The sequence below is a fragment of the Polypterus senegalus genome, chromosome 3 (genome assembly GCF_016835505.1).
Source record: "Polypterus senegalus isolate Bchr_013 chromosome 3, ASM1683550v1, whole genome shotgun sequence".
In the NCBI taxonomy this organism is placed as follows: Eukaryota; Metazoa; Chordata; class Cladistia; order Polypteriformes; family Polypteridae; genus Polypterus; species Polypterus senegalus.
This window is the reverse complement of record NC_053156.1, coordinates 259,616,287-259,631,894: the sequence shown is the minus strand read 5'-3', so window position 1 is coordinate 259,631,894 and position 15,608 is coordinate 259,616,287. Positions and strand designations below refer to the sequence as shown.

Genomic DNA, 15,608 nt, shown 5'->3' with positions numbered 1-15,608 from the left:
AAACAAGTATGTTCTGTATCAGCACTGTGGTTTCTCAGTGCATTGTGCCTGGTAAAGTTCATATGATTAGTTCACCTATCTGTTTGCCCTTCCCAAAATAATACTCTTAGCCATGTACATGGAATCTACATGTGAGTCTTCTGTAATTTTGTTTATTCATTATGAGATGTGCCAGGACGGTTATGTCCACTGAAGAATGCTTTGTTAAATGACTTTCTGATATCCTCTGATGAAGGAAACTCCACTGTAATTATATTGTTGGATTTACGTAAGTGGAGCATTTGACACCATTGACCATTCCATTTTACTGCACAGGCTAGAAAATGATGTTGGGCTTAAAGGCATCTCACTCGCTTGGTTAAGTTCTTATTTATCAAATTGATTCCAGTATGTACAGAAATGTGCTGACAGTACTCCATCATTATACACAGAAGTGAGAAATTGTGTCCCGTAGGGCTCAGTACTGGGACCTTTACTGTTTTTACTTTACATGCTTCCACTGGGATCTCTCATTAGGAAACATAATGTTAATTTTCACTCATATGCTGATGACACCCAGTTATACCATTCATTTAGATCAAATGAAGCTTATCCAATGTTGTCTTTAATTATTTGTGTTAGTGAATTAAAGGAGTGGATGGATGAGAACTACTTGTCTTTAAATACAAATAAAACAGAGATGTTAATTGTTGGAGGGAATGACGCTGATCACAACAATATTTTGTCATCATTTAACTCAGCCCGTAATCTAGGAGTTATCTTTGACTGTAGCATGTCATTTAAAGCGCATATTACAAAGTTGTCCTAATCATGTTTCTTCCATCTTAAAAATGTTAGGAAATTAAGGCGCTTTCTAAATAAACAGGATTCTTAGAAATTAATTCATGCATTTATTTCTAGTAGGATTGACTACTGCAATGCGGTGTTCACTGGATGTTCAAACTGTTCTTTATACAGCCTCCAGTTAATCCAAAATACGGCTGCAAGAATTATTACAAGAAAAAGAAAATATGAACACATAACTCCAGTTCTTAAATCCTTACACTGGCTCCCGGTTAAGTTTAAGGCAGATTTCAAAATCCTCCTTTTAACATATAAAGCATTAAATGGCCAAGGTCCAGCTTACTTGTCCGAACTTATCATGACTTACAAACCAGAGCGCACATTAGGATCTCAAGATGCCAGTCTGGTTAGGATTACAAGGATTAACAAAATAACCGTGGGAGGTCGAGCTTTTAGTTACAGGGCCCCTAAACTGTGGAATGGTCTGCCTGCTACTATAAGAGATGCCCCTTCGGTCTCAGCTTTTAAATCCTGGCTGAAGACTCACTACTTCAGTTTAGCATATCCTGACTAGAGCTGCTGATTAACTGTACAATCTGTGTTTCTGTTGTTAGTCATTAGCACTGAAACATAAGTAACATGATAGTTACAATTGGATACTAACCCTCACCTATTCTGTTTCTCCACTCAGTACTCAAATGTGGCACTTGGTGCCACGGCCCACCTGCCAAGTTGTTTTGCCTGCCTAAGGTAAAGTCATCCCTGGTGGAGGATCCCAGGAATCATGGGGAAAGAAGGGTCCTTTCATCAGATTGGCTGGCTCAGTGCTGTTTCAGCCGTGGGATGGCCAAATGGGGGAGGCAGCTTGATGGATGAGGTCTCCAGGGGCCTCATGCATAAACGGTGCGTACACATAGAAATGTTGCGTAAGAACGTTTCCACGTTCAAATCGCGATGTATAAAACCTAAACATGGAGTAAAGCCATGCACTTTTCCATGGTACCTCATACCCTGTTGTACGAAGTTTCTCCACTCGTTTTTGCAGACTGCCGGCACCCAGCGTCAAAGCAGTGCTACTGTTTCCGTGTGGTTTATCTTTCTGTTTCAGATCCACGTTACTGATGCGGGTTTATAAATACACTGAAATTAACCATATATTGTTTATTAATTAATGCATGTGATTGTAATTAACCTGTAACAATATAATGGTCCACAGAATGGTCAAACTATTCTAAATACCATAGCTGCTTTAGCGTTGTTACTCTCACTGCATTTTCTTCTTCTTCTTTCAGCTGCTCCCATTAGGGGTTCCCACAGCGGATCATCTTTTTTCATATTACTCTCACTGCACCACTCGGAGCAGCTGATCAGAAAGAGAATTATCGGTATACAGCATCAAGCACACGCTGCCTCAGTCATGCTGTCTATTGAACTGCTTCTCACACAGCAAACGCTTCAAAACCTTTACTGTACAGACCTCGTGGTTTAGAAACAATTTAATCCCAAAAGCTCTAAACGCAATCAATCAGTCCATCAACTGCTCCTTGTAGACCTGTTTGTACTTATAAGTACAATTACCTCACTGTATACTTGCGATACAGTTATAATATTGCACAACCTGGGCCACTTTATAAAGCGCTTATTTACATATGATGACAATATCATTTTTAAGATGAAATGCAGCAAAATATGTTGATTATATTATACAGATAAAACTTTAACTTTATTTAAATAATCTATATTGTTAATAATTAAAGGACACTGTGTCGCTACGCTAGCAAGGATCTGGCTCTCCGTTCATGGATTGTTCCTGCATGCCTCGCACTGTATGCTTCACTGGGACAGGCGTGAAGGACAGAATAATTAAACATGTACTACGAAGATATTTCAATGTTCCTTCAAAGTTTTGAAGAATCGGCATTATAAGCTTACAGATGGCTTAACATCTATTACAGAGCTGATTGTGTGGTGGTTGGGTATTTGGTGAAAGAAAAGGAAGGACAGGAATTGGAGGTTAGTATGTTTGAAAGAGACAGTACTGCTGCAAAATTTTATTTTATCGAAGGTCGCGCACAATCACTGCACCACCATATTCCCATGTTTAATAACATGCTTTAACTCCTATCATCATGAAATTGATATCACATATACATCTCAGTATTTTGGTTATTCAGAGAGCTGTAATATCATGAATGTAATGGATTCTGTGTCTTGTCAGAGGTAGAGAATGCTGGTTTAAGAAGCACATAGTGATTCACACACATGAAACAAAGCTTTTAACGTACTACTTTAGTTACGATGGTATTTGAGAAACTAGTAAATTAAACGATTTTAAGATTAAGTTTATGATGTTCTGCTTTAATGACCAAATAAACTATGTGATTAAAGTGGAAATATTTCAAGATTAAAGTTGACATTTCCTGCTTTTTCCCCACTGTGTGCCTTTTTTTTCTCTGTACCTTAATAAGCTTTCATATGACACTCAGACGGTGGGTTACGACTCGGCTTTTCATGGCGACTTTAATATGCGACTCTTTTTTTATTTCGGGCACTGTGCGACTTTGTAAACTTGCTATGCTATGTCACTCGATCAGCTTCCTTTGCTTGTTTATACCACTGTTTAAACCAATAAATAACACGTTTTTCCTTGCCTCCACTTGCACTGAAATTGTTCTATTTTTCCTCGTGGTTTTGCCATTGTCTTTTCACAGAACGCTGAGCTTAAGGGCTATTAATATTGATTTACATATTCAAAGAGATGTAATTCTGGGAGGAGTTGGGGCTGGACAGCAGGCGCGTGCACATGCGTTACTTTTCACGATGATCAGGATTTATATAGTGGAAGAACATGGAAGTTGGAGTATGCACAGATTCCTGCATCTGGATTTTTTTGTGCGCAGGCACATTTCGCCTTTTGTGTTTACGTCATGTTATAGTGCGAATTCTATGCACGGCGTTATGCACGAGGCCCAAGGACTCTAAACAAATCAAAATTATATTATGTGATATCATCTACTGTTAAATTCTGCTACATACGTCTAAAATTTCTATTTGTATACTGTATTGAGAATTTGTTTTGTTCTGTGTATTATATTGTATTGACCCCATTCTTTTTGACACCCACTGCACGCCCAACCTACCTGGAAAGGGGTCTCTCTTTGAACTGCCATTCCCAAGGTTTCTTCCATTTTTTCCCTACTGGAGTTTTTTTTGGGAGTTTTTCCTTGTTTTCTTAGAGAGTCATGGCTGGGGGGCTGTCAAGAGGCAGGGCCTGTTAAAGCCCATTGCTGCACTTCTTGTGTGATTTTGGGCTATACAAAAATAAATTGTACGGTATTGCATTATATTTGTTGAGACTGTAAAATCAACAGGCTTTTAAAATTTTGTTGCATATTAGACACAATCCAATATCCCCTAAATGATCAACTAAATTGGTCCTAAACGTGAAAATATAGGCATGTGTACATGGTGTGTGTAGTCTGTGCTTTCCTTTCACATCTCCAGATTTACACAGGTTCTATAATTGGTGGCTCTGAATTAGTCCCAGTGTAAGTGAATGTGTTTTGTGTGTGTGTGTTCATGTTTTTTCTTGAAATAGACTGATGTCCTGTCCAGGATTGTTTCCCTTTGCACAGTGAGCCTCTCCCCACACTGAATTCAGTAGATCTGTGAATGTGTGAATATATGTATGTCACGTGTCCCAAATGGAGGGTCACCTTCTAGGTTTATTGGAGGTAAGCCATTCCACCCTGGAGTGAGAGGGGGAGCAATCACTAACTTTGTCCCTTTTGTCACCCAGAGCTGCAAGAAGACAGCCACTATGGGCAATTGACTTCACCCCTAATAGCAGAAGGAGTATAAAAGAGCAGACACCATTAAGAAGGCTAATATTTATTGTTTTCAAATATATATCTTGCTTGGTATGTGGAGCAAATACCAAGGGAGGTTATATCAAACTATCCATACTAATAAAAGGCAAAGCCCTCACTGACTGACTGACTGATCATTAATTCTCCAACTTCCCATGTAGGTAGAAAGCTGATATTTGGCAGGCTTATTCCTTACAGCTTACTTACAAAAGTTAAGCAGGTTTCATTTCGAAATTCTACGCGTAACGGTCATAACGGTCGACAACGTCCGCCATGTTGAACTTTCTTATTTATGGCCCCATCTTCATAAAATTTGGTAGGCGGCTTCCCTGCGGTAACCAAAACCGATGTACTTACTTATTTCGATGGTATGACGCCACTGTCGGCCGCCATATTGAACTTCCAACGTCGCCAATTTTCCAACTTCCTGTATAGGTAGAAGGCTGACCCCATCTTCACGAAATTTGGTAGGTGGATTCCCTGCGCTAACTAAAACCGATGAACGTACTTTTTTCGGTGGTATGACGCCACTGTCAGCCGCCATATTTAATTTTCCAAACGTCACTAATTCTCCAACTTCCCGTGTAGGTAGAAGGCTGAAATTTGGCAGGCCCATTCCTTACAGCTTACTTACAAAAGTTAAGCAGGTTTCATTTCAAAATTCTACGCATAACAGTCATAATGGTCAACAACGTCCGCCATATTGAACTTTCTTATTCATGGCCCCATCTTCATGAAATTTGGTAGGCGGCTTCCCTGCGCTAACCGAAACCAATGTACATACTTATTTCGGTGGTATGACGCCACTGTCAGCGCCATATTGAACTTTCCAACATCACTAATTCTCCAACTTCCCGTGTAGGTAGAAGGCTGAAATTTGGTACTTATTTCGGTGGTATGATGCCACTGTCGGCTGCCATATTAAACTTTTAACGGAAACCGATGTGCGTACTTATTTCGTTGGTATGACACCACTGTCAGCCGCCATATTGAAATTTCCAACGTCACTTATTCTCCAACTTCCCGTGTAGGTAGAAGGCTGAAATTTGGCAGGCTCATTCCTTACAGCTTACTTACAAAAGTTTAGCAGGTTTCATTTCGAAATTCTACGCGTAATGGTCATAACGGTCAACAACGTCCGCCATGTTGAACTTTCATATTTACGGCCCCATCTTCACGAAATTTGGTAGGTGGCTTCCCTGAGCTAACCGAAACCAATGTACGTACTTATTTCGGTGGTATGATGCCACTGTCGGCCGCCATATTGAACTTTTCAACAGTCTTTCTTACTTATGGGTCCATCTTCAAGAAATTTGGTACATGGGTTCCCAACGCTAACTGAATCCTACTTAGGTACATATATACGTCCATAGCCTGCAGCTCGGTCACCGTGTGAAGTGGCGTTGGGTCCCCCATCCCAACGCCTCCCATGTTGTTGGCTGCCTGCCTATATAAGACCGCCCGTCGCTCTGGTCTCTACATTCCCTTCCTTGCTTCGCCACGGATTCACGCCTCCCTACTGATAACTACAGCCTTTTTGTTTAATCCACGGCTTCTCCGCTGTTTTATTGTTTGTTTATTACAATTATAGTTATTGTGTAGGTATTTTAGACTTACTTTACATTGCTCAGGTACCCATTTCCTTTATCGTTCCAACCCCCATTAACATGTCTATCGAGGTGATCACCATCGATCAAAGAACTGTCACTTACCGAGTGGTTTCCATGCCCGGAGATGGCACCTACCTTTTCCATTCTCTGTTACATATTGCACGGCCATATCAGGCTCACTCTTGATATCCGGAGGAACATTGTGTCTTATGTATTGAATGACTGGGACAGGTTCAAGGTGTGGACTGATGACAGTACAGGAGATAATTATACTACACAGGAGCACTAGAAGAGTGAAATGCTTAAGCCCTTCACCTATGGTTCTGCATGTGAGTTGATGGCTGCCGCTGAATTGTTCGGTTGTCGCTTTCAAGTGTACCGAAATGGCCAAATATTTTACACCTTTCGACAACTTCCAATGCCTCTTAAACATCTTATATTCACAGGTGACGTTTTCATTAGTAGACACTTTGATGTTTATGAATGTTTAAACTCTCAAAAGCTGGATGTGATTTTATCAATGAAACCGGTTGTGTGCTTACAACGCTTGACAGATGCCGAATGTTACTTCAACACAATAAATCCTGCAAATACTGTCGTAATTGAAACAAACCATGAAACTCAAACCGATTATGACAGCAGCAATCCAAGCTGTGAGATTTGAGACAAGATTACTGTTCACATGGCCAACTGTAAGTTGCATGCTCAAGAGTAAGCTCAGCGCACAGCTTGGTCATGTTACAACCGGATGGCCGAACTGACAACATGGTATACAAAGAGATCCTTAACAAATAATTATTGGCATATTTTCCCTCAGTTTAAAAAGGTTAAATTTTCTTCTTAATAAAAATTTTAATGCAGTATTTTGCTGCTGCCAAGCGCGGGTATTTTGCTAGTATGTCATAATTTAAAATTTAAGCAAACGGGGAGTAGAAGATGGTATGTTTGACCCTTGAAACTCATGTTATTTTAGACACATTTTTGTCAGGCTAAACGGTCTGTTCTTTATAGAAATGTTCTAATCTAATATTACAGTATATATTAGTGGCAGTTCTGCCAAGACTTACATTTTTAACAAGATTGTCTTTAAAATTCTTTACATAGTTTTTAAATAAACATACAGATAACTTAAAATGTCCTTTAGTTGTTTCATAAAAGTAGTCCTTTATCAATGTAGTTATCGAGTGGAGCAGTGGTCCTCAACCTGTGCATTCAGATGGTACATGAGGCAATAAAACATAGGTTTAAAAAGGGAGCCTTGAAAGGGACTGTTGCTTATACAGTGGCCAAAGTTGAGTCACCATGCTCAGCTGTGCTCCAATTCCACTGCTTCATTTTGGGGTGCATCTGTGAGACTCCAATTCTGTCTCTCACACTCCCATTCTCCTCTTCCATATCCACAATTCACACCAAACCAAAGTCTCCTATTGCACACATTTGGTCATGTTTTACAGCTTTCTCTTGTTCCCGACCTCTTTGAGTCGATCCATACCTGAATGTAGAGTGCTCAGGAGCCACACACCAAGACCAATGGCTTTTTTCAGTATATTTCTCACCCCCTCCACCCATCCTCCCGAACCCACTCGAGTAGGCTGTACAACTTGTGTGTGTCTCTCTGTCAGGTCCAGTGTGCCAGTTATTTGGTGTAACATAACATTTAGAAAAGTTTTATAAATTGGCAGAACAATGGATAGAATATACAATGAAGAACAAATATGAATGTTAATAATCAGTAATCTAACATTTCATTTTAGTACAGAGTGGTCCAGATCTAATTATGTAATTATGAAAAGGCGAACACATCGCACCCGCTGTTAAACTGACAAACGTCTCCCCGCCATTTTGGAATGCAGGGCAGGTGCTGCCATCTATCAGCAACAAAAAGAATTTTTTGTGAATTCTCTATGTAATAAACTTAATAAGTTATAGCATAATGAAAATTGCATAATTAGATCTGGACTACCCTATATTATTATTAATTAACAGCAGAAAGCTTAATTTTTTTGGATGAGTTGCCAACATTCAGTAACCTTTGCCCTTCCTTACAAATTAAATACAGAAATTGGCAAAAGCAGAATTGTACTTAAAGTTATTAAAACTAGAACCCAACCTTGACAATGATCCTATAAAACATAAACACACTTGGGCCATAAAGGAGGCTCAAACCTTCATCACTGACTTTGAGGTTTTTTCTTTTCAACTCCTGTTGATTTTGATTCATATGTAACTATATTATCTTTGTAAACTAAAAGAATGGAAAATTTGTATTTCTTATCAACCTATGTTATTCTTTTCACATTAAAAAATAATTCATTAAAAATGCATTTGCTGTGCATATGAAAAATTAAATGACACACAGAACAATAAATATAATCCCTTGTTTAAATCCACAGATGCAATATTACAGGGAGGTGTGGGAGTTAAAGAAATTTCACTCTTAGTTGTGCCTAGTAAGAATTAACTACTTAACAATTTAAGACTGAATAATGGAACTTCAGAAAATGGTGAGCACTCCAGCCTAGAGTTATGACACGACATTTGATCACATTTGTGTCACTTATGTGCTATACTTGAGCGTTTGTTTTGATTAATAGGTCTACTATTATGCAAAATCATACTGTGCAAGTTGTGCAACTGTTGTTAGCAGTAACCAAGATCTCTGCTTTGCAGCATTGGCTTTATATTGGGTGGAGGCTAACTAGATGGTACAACATTCTGGGGAGCCTTAACTAAAAAATGTCTATGAAAGCCTGTTTAGAAGCATGGTAGGATAACCTAGTAACTGCCAAAATCCCCAGCTAAGACAGTTTGTGTGTACAAACTCCTCTTAGACAGTACAATGCCTAGGCCAGAACAATATTTCGCCCTATGCTTCTATTATGTTCCTTTAAAAGGTTTTCACATTTTACTAAGCTATAGCCCACCCTTCTGTCGTTGTATCTTTTCCACCATTACTGTAATATGGCTATGACTATTACTGCTACTGCCAGACAATAATCCAGTTCCATCTCACTGTGACAATTCATTGTCCAAATGACAAAAAGAAGGCAATTTAGTTAAGAGTGTACACCTGCAGAGCTAAAGAGGCAATGATTTTGGTGTATGAATGAGATCAAAATTACTGCTGTGGGATTGTATTAGTTAAATAGAAAAAAAGATTATTTTTTTCTTTTTCTGACTTGGTCTGTTTTAATGTATTTGTAGAAATAAACAGACATATACAAAACATACTGATGTAACCTATTGAAAATACATCTTTCTTGGTGTTTTCTTTGCACTATTAAATAAAATATAGCATACTTTTTTTTAAGATAGATATTTGTTTAATGTAAGATATTTTGCTTGTTCATTTTGCAAGAAAGAAAATTATTATTTACATTATAAAGTCAAAAGAAAATACATGCACTCTAGCAGAACAACTCATACCCAGATTTACAACACGGTTTTCACTGCTTTTCAATTCTGGTCATTATATGAGTTATTAAGGCTAATAAAACTGAATGAGCACATGAAATTCATATAATGTATTATCAGAAACAGCAAAGTAAGCAATGTCAACAAATAAAGCTGAAATGCTTTATTCTTGTAACCATTGTTATTCAAACGTAACAAACAAAACAGATGTTTAAAACTGTTTCTATGAACGGTTCAAAGAATAGAAATCAAAAAATAACACAGTTGCTAAAGCTATGCACATATAGTATTTATAGTCATACTAGGGGATTCCCCCCTGCTAGCTTTGCTCGCCAACCCCCCGGCCTACGCTATGTCAAAGAGACGTGGTCGCTCCTCCTAAACCCCCCCTCTTAAATGGTGATACAATGGGAAACAAATAGTTTTTTTTAACCTCCTTTTTGCTCAATCAACTGCTGGCTTGCTGCTGTTGCTGCCGTGTCGCGTGATCTGCATCTCGCACGGTGCTTCAAACATTTAAAAGCCTGTACAGCAGCTGTCCTACTCTTTGTCTTTTATTTCCTGCCCCGGGTGTGGTTAAATCTTTTGGCATAAAGTCTTGTCTCGCAGGAAATGAGTTCTTGATATTTTTTAGTTTATAATTTAAAAATGGAATAAGAATCTGAAAATCTAACAACATCACATTAAAGTTTGATAAACTCTGAAAAGAATAATACCAAACATATACTTTGTATATGTAGGTTTTAAAATAAGCCTGATTTAAAGCGTGACAAAAAACGAGACATAAAAAGTCACATAAAATCGTTGCACTTTTAGGCTTAGGAATTTATATATATATATATATATATATGTATATATACAGTAGAGCAGATTTTCTATGGATGTGTCATATTATCATTTCATTAATTTTCATATGTACACAGTACAAAAAGTATTTTATTTATCATGGACTAGTGAAAGTAGTATAATATAACCATCACAAAATTAGAAAGAACATTAAAAAAAATTCTCTCAAATAAAATCAAGTCCAGTTTTAATTATCCCTAAAATACTACTCACTACTATAGAGGTGGGCAAAGTCATTCCTGGAGGGCCGCAGTGGCTGCAGGTTTTTGTTCCAACTCAATTGCTTAATAAGAAGCACTTATTGCTCTAGTAACACTTCTGCTTCATTTTAGTTATCTCCCTCATTAAGATTTTGAACCCTTATTGCTTATTTAAGTCTTAAACAGCTGCATTCTTGGTTTTTAATTGCTCCTTATTAACAATAAGATGCAAATGACAAAAGAAACCAGCAGTTATCCATTTTGCGTGTTTCCCTTTACACTTGTGTGTATTTATCGTGCACTATTTGGTTTAATTAAATACTTGGAAGTAAAGAGAAGAGAAAAAAGTGAAGGATTGAAAATTACCCATCCGTTTTACACTTCAAAGTATTTGGATGATATCCTTAGAATGGAAAAAAAAATGTAGGATATGAGAATGACTTGACATAGCAAAAGCACTAACAAGCCATGAAATGTAATTATTGGCAAGGGTTGTTTTCTAATTAAGCAACTGGGCTGGAACAAAAACCCGTGGCCACTGCGGCCCTCCAGGAATGACTTTGCCCACCCCTGCACATCGCCTGGGGCCTCATGTATAACGCTGTGCATAGAACTCACACTATAACATGAAAAAGCTCAAGTTCACAAAGTTTGCACAGTGCCCAAAATAAAAAAGAAATTGTCTCCATGAAAAGGCGGGTCATAGCTCACCGTCTGAGTGTCATATGAAAGCTTATTAGGGTACAGAGGAAAAAAAAAAAAGCACACAGTGGGGAAAAAAGCATGAAATGTCAACTTTAATCTCGAAATTTCCACTTTAATCACGTAGTTTATTTTGTCATTACAGTAGAACATCATAAACTTCATCTTAAAATCGTTTAATTTACAAGTTTCTCAAATCCCATTGTAACTACTGTATAGTAGCACGTTAAATGCTTTGTTTTGTATTTGATCTGCTATGTGCTCTATGTGTGTGAATCACTATGTGCTTCTGGGCTTTCTCTTCCTCCAACAGGACACAGAATCCATTACATTCATAATATTACAGCTCTCTGAATAATTAAAATACTGAGATGTATGCGTGACATCATTTTCATGACGATAGGAGTTAAAGCATGTTATTAAACATGAGAACACGGTGGCGCAGTGATTGTTCATGTCTCATGCAAGATGCTTGCTGTGCCATGCGCGGCCTTCTTTGAAATACTTTATTGTAGGAGTACTGTCTCTCTCAAATATACTAACCCCCAATTCCTGTCCTTACTTTTCTTTCTCCAAATACCCAGTTACCACACAATCAGCACTGTAATAGACGTTAAACCATCTGTAAGCTTAGAATGTCAATTCCTTAAAACTTTGAAGGAACATTGAAATATCTTCAAAGTATGTGATTAATTATTCTATCCATCTGTCCTTTTGTCACGCCAGCCCCAGAAAGAATACAGTGCGAGGCAGGAACAATCCATGAACGGAGCACCAGCTCCTCTCTAGCGCTGCGGCACCGTGTCCTCACATGTTTAATTATTAACAATATAGATTATTTAAATGAAGTTAAAGTTTTATCAGTATAATATAATACACATATTTTGCTGCATTTCATCTTAAAAATGATATCGTCATCATATGTAAAATACGCACTTTATAAAGTGGCTCAGTTTGTGCAATATTATAACTGCAGTGCAAGTTTACAGTGAGGTAATTGTACTTATAAGTACAAACAGTTCTACAAGGAGCACTTGATGGACTGATTGAGTGCATTTAGAGTTCTTGGGATGAAACTTTCTGAACTGCGAGGTCCATACTGGAAAGGCTTTGAAACGTTTGCCGTGTGAGAGCAGTTCAATAGACAGCACGGCTGAGGCAGCGTGTGCTTGATGCTATATACTGATAATTCTCTTTCCGTTCGCTGCTGTAGATCTGTGATTTCCCAACTCAGATACAGTGATATAAATACTCAGAGTGGTGCTCAGTGAGAGTAATATGGAAAAAGATGATTCGCTGTGGCAACCCCTAACGGGAGCCTCTGAAAGAAGAAAAAGAAGGTGCAGTGAGAGTAACAATGCTAAAGCAGCTATGGTATTTGGAATACTTTGGTATTCCCTGGACCAAATGTGTCCCATGTTCTTGTTGAAGAATTTATTTTAACACTACAATCACTGAAGCATATTGAAAAAACTGGTAATCCCCGGCCACCTTAAATTCCTTTGCACCTCCTCATCAGGGTCTTTTGTTTTGCAAATGTGTTGATCAGCACAAGCAGCAAGCAGCCTGCTATCTCATCCCCCAAACACTACAGCTCAACTCAGGCAAAAAATTCTTCCAGCTCAAGGCTTTTTATCTGTGTGTGAGGTGTCTGGAGTTGCATAGGGTAAATAATATATTGTTATTTGGAGCACATGCATTTCATGTGTGTTTCGTGTCTACAATGATCTATGCAAATGTAGGATGACAGGAAATGCGAGGAAAGAAATGTTGAACACATACCTAAAACAGAAACTTTTTCATGTTATAGTACTAACGACAAAATTTTGACATGAAATATAAAATGTGTGATGACTGAAGTCCAAATATCAAATAAACTCTTTCACAAAAGGTACACGTATAACAAAACAAGTGCATAACTCAGATGATAAATCCTCCAGATTTACATAAAGTATGCATGCAAGCATAAACAGTACAGTAATCCCTCCTCGATCGCGAGTGTTACGTTCCAGACCCCACCCGCGATAGGTGAAAATCCGCGAAGTAGAAACCATATGTTTGTATAGTTATTTTTATATATTTTAAGCCCTTATAAACTCTCCCACCCTGTTAACATTATTAGAGCCCTCTACACATGAAATAACACCCTTTAGTCAAACGTTTAAACTGTGCTCCATTACAAGACAGAGATGACAGTTCTTTCTCACAATTAAAAGAAAGCAAACATATCTTATCTTCAAAGGAGCCGTCATAAAGGAGCCGTCAGGAGCAGAGAATGTCAGAGAGAGCGCTCGCAAAGAAAAGCAAACAATCAAAAAATCAATACGTGCTTTTAAGTATACAGAAGCACCGCGATAAAGCGGCATTTTGTAGAGGAGCGTCCGTGTCCTCTGTGCAAACAGCCCCTCTGCTTACACCCCCTCCGTCAGGCAGAGAGAGTGAGAAAGATAGAGAGAAGCAAACAAGCACCGCGCGGGAAGCATATCTTATAGCATTGAGGAGTTTTAGTTAATATGTAATACATGCTCTGATTGGGTAGCTTCTAAGCCAACCGGCAATAGCATCCCTTGTATGAAATCAACTGGGCAATCAAACTGAGGAAGCATGTAACCTAAATTAAAAGATCCATTGTCCGCAGAAAGCGGCGAACCAGCGAAAAATCTGTGATATATATTTAGATGTGCTTACATTTAAAATCCGTGATAGAGTGAAGCCGCGAAAGTCGAAGCGCGATATAGCAAGGGATTACTGCACACCACTTGTGTAGCAGTAGCGTCCACAGACACACTTGTCACACAGAATGAAATATAAACCCGGCCTAAATCTCAGTTTGGTTAAAACCTCTTAATCTCATTTGTTTTCAACACAATACAATAAATATGACTTTAGATGACATATATTTTTATCTTTTGTTTTTTGTTATGTGATTCTGTTTTGTCTAATGGAAGTCACCATTTTTAGTTTCTTGAGGGCTACTCCCTGAAAATTATACCACCAACACAATGATTTTTAAGGCTGAGATATGCATGCTGTGTTGTTTGTGAAAGTTTTGTGTCTGCATTGTCAACTCAGTTGTAAAAACATGATTAAAGTTCTGCATTAACTGATTGCATGGTTAATGTAGACCTCAGAACTTTTAAAGACTATAATTAAAGTGTCTACAACTATTTAACTGTACATTTGCTCTGCCTCTCCTGGGGCCTTATGTATAACACCCTGTATAGAATTCGCACTATAACATGGCGTAAGCACAAAAGCTGAAATGTGCTTACGCACAGAAAAATCCAGATGCAGAAATCTGTGCGTACTCCAATTTCCACGTTCTTCCGCTACATAAATCCCGGTCAGCGTGAAAACTAACACTCATGCACGCACCTTATGTCCCGCCCAAACTACTCCCAGAATTATGCCTCTTTGAATATGCAAATCAATATAAATCGCCCTTAAGCTCAGCCTTCTGTGAAAAGACAATGGGAAAAGCATGGGGGAAAATATAAGAATTTCAGCGAATACCAAGTGGAGGCAAAGGAAAAACATACTATTTGTTTAATTAAACCGTGGTATAATCAACAAAAGGAAGTTGATCGAGTGACATAGTGTGTTAGAGAAACTTGAAAGCTCAGTGCGAGTCATAGCCTACTGTCTGAGTGTCATATGAAAGCTTATTAGGGTACAGACAAAAAAAAAATAGGCACACAGTGGGGAACAAAGCACGAAATGTCAACTTCAATCTTGAAATTTCCACTTTAATCATGTAGTTTATTTTGTCATTAAAGTAGAACATCATTAACGTCATCTTAAAATCGTTTAATTAACCAGTTTCTCATATCACATCGTAGTTAAAGTAGCACGTTAAATGCTTTGTTTTGTATGTGATCTTCTATGTGCTCTATGTGTGAGAATCACTACTTGCTTCTTAAACCGGCTCTCTTCCTCCAACTGGACACAGAATCCATTACATTCGTGATATTACAGGTCTCTGAATAACTAAAATACTGAGATGTATACGTGATATCATTTTCATGATGGTAGGAGTTAGAGCACATTATTAAACATGGGTTTCACGGCGCAGTGATTGTGTGCGACCTTCGATGAAATTATTTATTGCAGCAGTACTCATGGGCGGCTCAAGGCAGAGAAAAAATCGGTGGCCCCTTCGCCCGCCAATGTCAATATGGTATCTT

The 15,608-nt window shown here is 38.2% G+C and overlaps 1 protein-coding gene across 2 annotated transcripts in view; it reads right to left on the bottom strand.

Annotated features, from left to right (window-relative positions):
- The window catches only part of ptchd4 (patched domain containing 4), an 88,683-nt gene that overhangs the window by 35,301 nt on the left and 37,774 nt on the right, over positions 1–15,608 (bottom strand). The gene's annotated exons all lie outside the window — the stretch shown is intronic.